Below are 6,185 nucleotides of genomic sequence, written 5' to 3'. Positions count from 1 at the left end.
AACACTTGTGAGATGTGTTGATATGTGTAAATATCAGTATATATGTTACTGGTTAAGAGTAAATTAAGATGGCACACAGCACAAATTGAAAATTCTAATTTTCGACTGAAAAAAAAGCAATTTCAGGATATTTCTTTATTAGAAATCATGTAGATCTGAGCTTTCAAGCTCTCCCAGATCATAGAACTATACGTTGAGGGTCTCTAAACTAATTTTTACTTTGATAAAGTGAAGCTTTATCTAGTAAATCTTGATCTAGTACGGAGAGGTCAGACGAGGTCAACCAAAATGTAATCTTGTTTCAGCTGTTTCATTGTAATTTTATATACTATATAATTATATATTTCACTTCTTTTATCACTAATAGTGTTCAATCTATCCAAATGCAGCAGTTTGGCATCATTTAGAGAGCCTGGATCCTCTCTGAGACTGTTTATGTTTGTCATCCATGGGATTTTATCGTCTGAATTCCATTTTTTTTCTCTTCCAGGGTCTTACAGCCTGTGTGAAGGGCCGATTTGAGCCAATGAACCTTCCATAGATGCGTCACGGCCTGCTCTGTTGAAACAACCCAACGTGACTTTGATTGACAGAATCCGTTAGCCAATCAGAAAAGAAAAAACTACCCGAGTGTCAAAATTCTCAAATCCGATTTGCTGAGACATATAACCCTCCCCATTCCGCTAGCAGGCACACGAGGCACATGCCGGCAGCGCCAGCTTTGAATTCACACAGAGCGGCATCCGATGAACAGATAGACAGTAAACATGAACGGATTAATATTTTTTTTTGCTGCAGAACATCTCAAAGTAAGGAGCTGGTTTATGATGTGATCGATAATGCAGATTATGATGATGTCTTTGTTTTGTAAGTAAAACTGCGAGGCTGTGTCGTAGCGGAATGTGAAAAAAATGGCTGTGACCATCTGGTCGCTAGCGATCTCCTGAGCTAACGGGTGTTAGCATTGAATTAATTTTTCAAAACGTTATTGGCATAAATGTGGCGAGTGGGTCTGCCTAGGGGGCGCTATTTTGATTGTGATACTTGGTATTATACGTAGCTTTGTCATATGTTGTGTTTGGAGTGTGTAGAAACAGCTGAGATTACTTTGTAGTGCAGGAGCTGCAGTTTGAGCAGGTATGCGACATCATTATATTCGTTACTGATGAGTGCACATTATGAGTGGATGAATTTTTGGATGAATGCGTAGCCCCCACTGGTGGGGTCGCTAGGGTGCAAGAGGTTTTAAGGAGAGCTTTTATCCAATCAGATTTCACCTCTACAGTTGTGGTCAAAAGTTTACATACACTTGTAAAGAACATAATGTCATGGCTCTCTTGAGTTTCCCCGTTATTTCTACCACACTGATTTTTCTCTGATAGAGTGATTGGAACAGATACTTCTTTGTCACAAAAAACATTCATGAAGTTTGGTTCTTTCATGACTTTATTATGGGTTAACAGAAAAAGTGATCAAATCTACTGGGTCAAAAATATACATACAGCAGTGTTAATATTTGGTTACATGTCCCTTGGCCATTTTCACTTCAATTAGGCGCTTTTGGTAGCCATCCACAAGCTTCTGGCAAGCTTCTCGTTGAATCTTTGACCACTCCTCTTGACAGAATTGGTGCAGTTCAGTTAAATTTGATGGCTTTCTGACATGGACTTGTTTCTTCAGCATTGTCCACATGTTCTCAATGGGATTTTAAGTCAGGACTTTGGGAAGGCCATTCTAAAACCCTAATTCTAGCCTGATTTAGCCATTCCATTACCACTTTTGATGTGCGTTTGGGGTCATTGTCCTGTTGGAACACCCAACTGCACCCAAGACCCAACCTTCGGGCTGATAATTTTAGGTTATCTTGAAGAATTTGAAGGTAATCCTCCTTCTTCATTATCCCATTTACTCTCTGTAAAGCACCAGTTCCATTGGCAGCAAAACAGCCCCACAGCATAATACTACCACCACCGTGCTTGACGGTAGGCATGGTGTTCTTGGGGTTAAAGGCCTCACCTTTTCTCCTCCAAACATATTGCTGGGCATTGTGGCCAAACAGCTCGATTTTTGTTTCGTCTGACCACAGAACTTTCCTCCAGAAGGTCTTATCTTTGTCCATGTGATCAGCAGCAAACTTCAGTCGAGCCTTAAGGTGCCGCTTTTGGAGCGAGGGCTTCCTTCTTGCACGGCAGCCTCTCAGTCCATGGAGATGCAAAACACGCTTGACTGTGGACACTGACACCTGTGTTCCAGCAGCTTCTAATTCTTGGCAGATCTGCTTTTTGGTGGTTCTTGGTTGACTCTTCACCCTCCTGACCAATTTTCTCTCAGCATCAGGTGATAGCTTGCGTTTTCTTCCAGATCGTGGCAGTGACAAAACAGTGCCATGCACTTTATACTTACAAACAATTGTTTGCACTGTTGCTCTTGGGACCTGCAGCTGCTTTGAAATGGCTCCAAGTGACTTTCCTGACTTGTTCAAGTCAATGATTCGCTTTTTCAGATCCATGCTGAGCTCCTTTGACTTTCCCATTGTAGCGTTTGTGGGCATTTGTATCCAATGAGCCCTATTTAAATGGCCTCAGAGAAGTCAACAGCTGTAGTCACTCATAATCACTCATAAGAAGTTAAGAGGCCATGCTATGAAGCTCATTTCATTGACACAACTTTCTAAGTCACCAAAATTGGTAATTCATGTTGCTGTATGTATATTTTTGACCCAGCAGATTTTGTCACTTTTTCTGTTAACCCATAATAAAGTCATGAAAGAACCAAACTTCATGAATGTTTTTTGTGACAAAGAAGTATCTGTTCCAATCACTCTATCAGAGAAAAATCAGAGTTGTAGAAATAGCTGGAAACTCAAGAGAGCCATGACATTATGTTCTTTACAAGTGTATGTAAACTTTTGACCACAACTGTATGTCTCTAGGTAAAAAGAGAGGCCCAAGGCCTTCAGACTCACAAGTGAATGCCTCTACAGTTTAAGTAAATGGGGACGATATTGTTGATTGTCATAGTCTTCAACCAATCAGATCTTTAGTTTGACATGTTGGGCGTATTCTTTGACGTGCCAGAGCCTTCTAGCTGGCCTACAATAAACAATAGAGGTACCATTAAACTGAAAATTGTACCCGTGGCTGTATGCCTCCAGCAACCAGTCATGTTGCAGTTTACATCCATGTCTGTCAAAAATGTCATCACTTTATTTTATTAGACATTTGTTCTCATAACTAGCATATTAATTATTGAGTTATGGCCAAAAATGTGTTTTGTGAGGTAAAAATTACCTTTGACCATGTCAAATGTAAAGAAAGATGGGAAAGCGAATACATGTTTGTGCTTCAAGGAGAAAAACGGTCTGTCTTCTGTGCTATGAGGCAGTGTCGGTGGTGAAGGAGTACAATTTACGTCGGCATTTTGACACCAAACACAAAGCTAAATTTAGCCTCCAAGGAAAACATAAAATTGTCCAAGAATTAAAAGGCAGACTGCAATCGCAGCAGAATATATTTACAAAAGCTACAGCCCAGTGCATGCTTAAAGGTATGTGAGGAGGTGAGCTCCGACCAGCTACAGACTTTTACAAATGTCAGTTTGTGAAGAAACACCATCGCAGACCGAGTTCAGGAACTAGCAGGCAATCTGACAACATAGCTAGCTGAAGAGACGAGCAGGTAATTGTCTTTTTCATTAGCTGTTGATGAAAGCACAGACAACACGGATACATCATACATATATCAATGTTTATAAGAGGCTGAAGGCAGACTTGACCGTCAGTGAGGAGCTCTTGGATGTCGCTCCCATGTACGGGACGATGGCGGGGAGGGACATTTTTAATGCAGATAGGTGACAAAAATAGCTTTGAACAAAGTTAATGTAATAACTTGTGCTTGATGATATTTGTCTTTGTTATTTTCTTTAAAAGTTTGATCTTTGACAGAGTAATGTGGGTTTCTTAACCCTAAATTAAAAGGATATATGTTATAATAACAGAAATGTGCTTAAATATAATTTTACATTTATATAACTGCATGTACAATATTGTTACACTTGAATAAACAATAATCAAATGCAGATACAGTTATTTAACAATATGTTAGGGAGTAGCTCCATTCATACAGTCTTACAGTTACAACCGGCCCTTTGAGGGCAACCATAACGCTGATGTGGCCCAGAGTGAAAATGAGTTTGACACCCCTGATCTAATCCTTGAATCCAGACGCTTTTGAAGAAGATCCTGAGAAATTGCGTTCACGATAGCGGCCCGGACATCGACGGCTTGACGAGCCGAAAACATAACTCTGTGCCAGCGACAAAAATCCCAAATTACCGAAGTCATTACGATTCATACTGAGAGGAACATGAATATGCGTACTAAACTCACCATGGCAACACAAATGTCAACCTGCTGGAGGCGTCACCGGAAAAATCAATGGATCAGGAAAGTCGAGACGGCTTTACTCTGTGGTGACGAGGTTTAGTTGGTCCATTCAATAGTTGTTGTTCAGTCGGGACCACAGACATTGCCGTCCCCAGAGCACATGCTGATAGCATTACAAGTCTCCAGTGTCTCTATTCAGCCCATCCCCTGTGGCCTTGAATACAACAGGCTGCCTTTGACAAGCAAAATAAATCATCATGTGTCATATTTCCATGAGGTTTTATCTATATTCACTTCAAATATCCTTTCTCAACAGGAAATGCGTACAATTGAAGGAGCAAGATATTCTTAAAATTATAGATATTTTATAATTTAATCATTTTTCATAAATACATATGTATACATAATTTATACAAATATTTTCCCATTATCTTATTTTCTCATTGCACAGCTACTGTCTTCTTCTGTTTCTCTGTTTCCAGCCTGCAGGCTGCTTCCAGCACAGCTTGTTTTAAGTAGAGCTTTTATCCAATCAGATTTCACCTCTATGTCTCTCGGTAAAAAGAGAGGCCCAAGGCCTTCAAACTCACAAGTGAATGCCTCTGCAGTTTAAGTAAATGGGGACGATATTGTTAGTTGTCATAGTTTTTACCAATCAGATCTTTAGTTTGACATGTTGCGCGTATTCTTTGACGTACCAGAGCCTTCTAGCTGGCCAACAAGAAAGTCATCATTAACATGCAGCTCAGTATTAAAGGTAGCCACCAGAGCTTAGTTGGAGTAGAGGAGTTCAAATTGAAAGATATGGAAGAAATTATGACATTTCTAAAGTTTTGCTCGGTCTAGATTCTTTTTTTTCTTTTTTTTTAATCTAGCTTTGTTTTTTTAACACTCAATGGCTGAAGGATGGATTTAGGAGTTATTGACTTTGTTAATAAAGAAAGGAAGATGGACTTTGTCTTTAAGTGAAGGCAGCTTTGGTAAGTGAACTGCTTTTGTTTTTTTACATCTGCAGGAGCGTTACTACTGTGTTAATTTGTCTATCGTGTCATTTTTATGAAGAATATGAATGGCTCATGCTCTAGCGCTGCAGTGTTGCTGGGTTGATTTGTCACGCTTTGTTGTCATATACACACACATGCGGTGCCTCAGCTGCTTTTTGTTATTGTCCCAGGTTCAAAAGGTCACACAGCCCGTTGTCTCCTACGTGAGTGCAGTCCACCGAAAACATTATATTTTCACAATTTAAGCTTCTGCATTTTCCAAATGCACTAGTATTATTCAAACGTATTGTTCGGTTCGTAAGCCTCGTACCGAACGGTTTAATACGAATACGTGTATTGTTACACCCCTAGAAACAAATAATAACGGCCCACCACTGTTAAAATGCAAGTTTAGTTCAAACAGTTAGGACCATAAACTTTACCACCCGTGACATTCCAAATGAAAAAGAGGAGCACAACAGTTCCTATCATTATGCACTCAGTCTGTTTTATAAAGATAAAGTCAGACATTGTATTTATAGTAAGTTACCATCCACTCCTCCTGCCACATTCCAACCTTTACTACCTGTCAGAGCCGATTTGTATCTCAGCTGCTGCACCAGCGGCACTGGACTTGGTGGTTGGTTGGCCCTGATCAGGGACCATCGGAAATTCCCTGCTCAGAGCTTTCATGCCAATTCGTATGAGCTGTAGTAAATAAATATACAGCAGAGTGCGACACTTTCAAATCCTGGAGCACAAACAAGAACAAAAGAATGTGTGTTGTCACTGAAGTAAGCGCACGGTTCAGGGGATGT

Source organism: Cebidichthys violaceus, unplaced genomic scaffold, assembly GCF_023349555.1.
Source record: "Cebidichthys violaceus isolate CVI_PGR_0920_01 unplaced genomic scaffold, fCebVio1.0.p SCAF_20, whole genome shotgun sequence".
In the NCBI taxonomy this organism is placed as follows: Eukaryota; Metazoa; Chordata; class Actinopteri; order Perciformes; family Stichaeidae; genus Cebidichthys; species Cebidichthys violaceus.
This window is presented reverse-complemented; position numbering follows the sequence as displayed.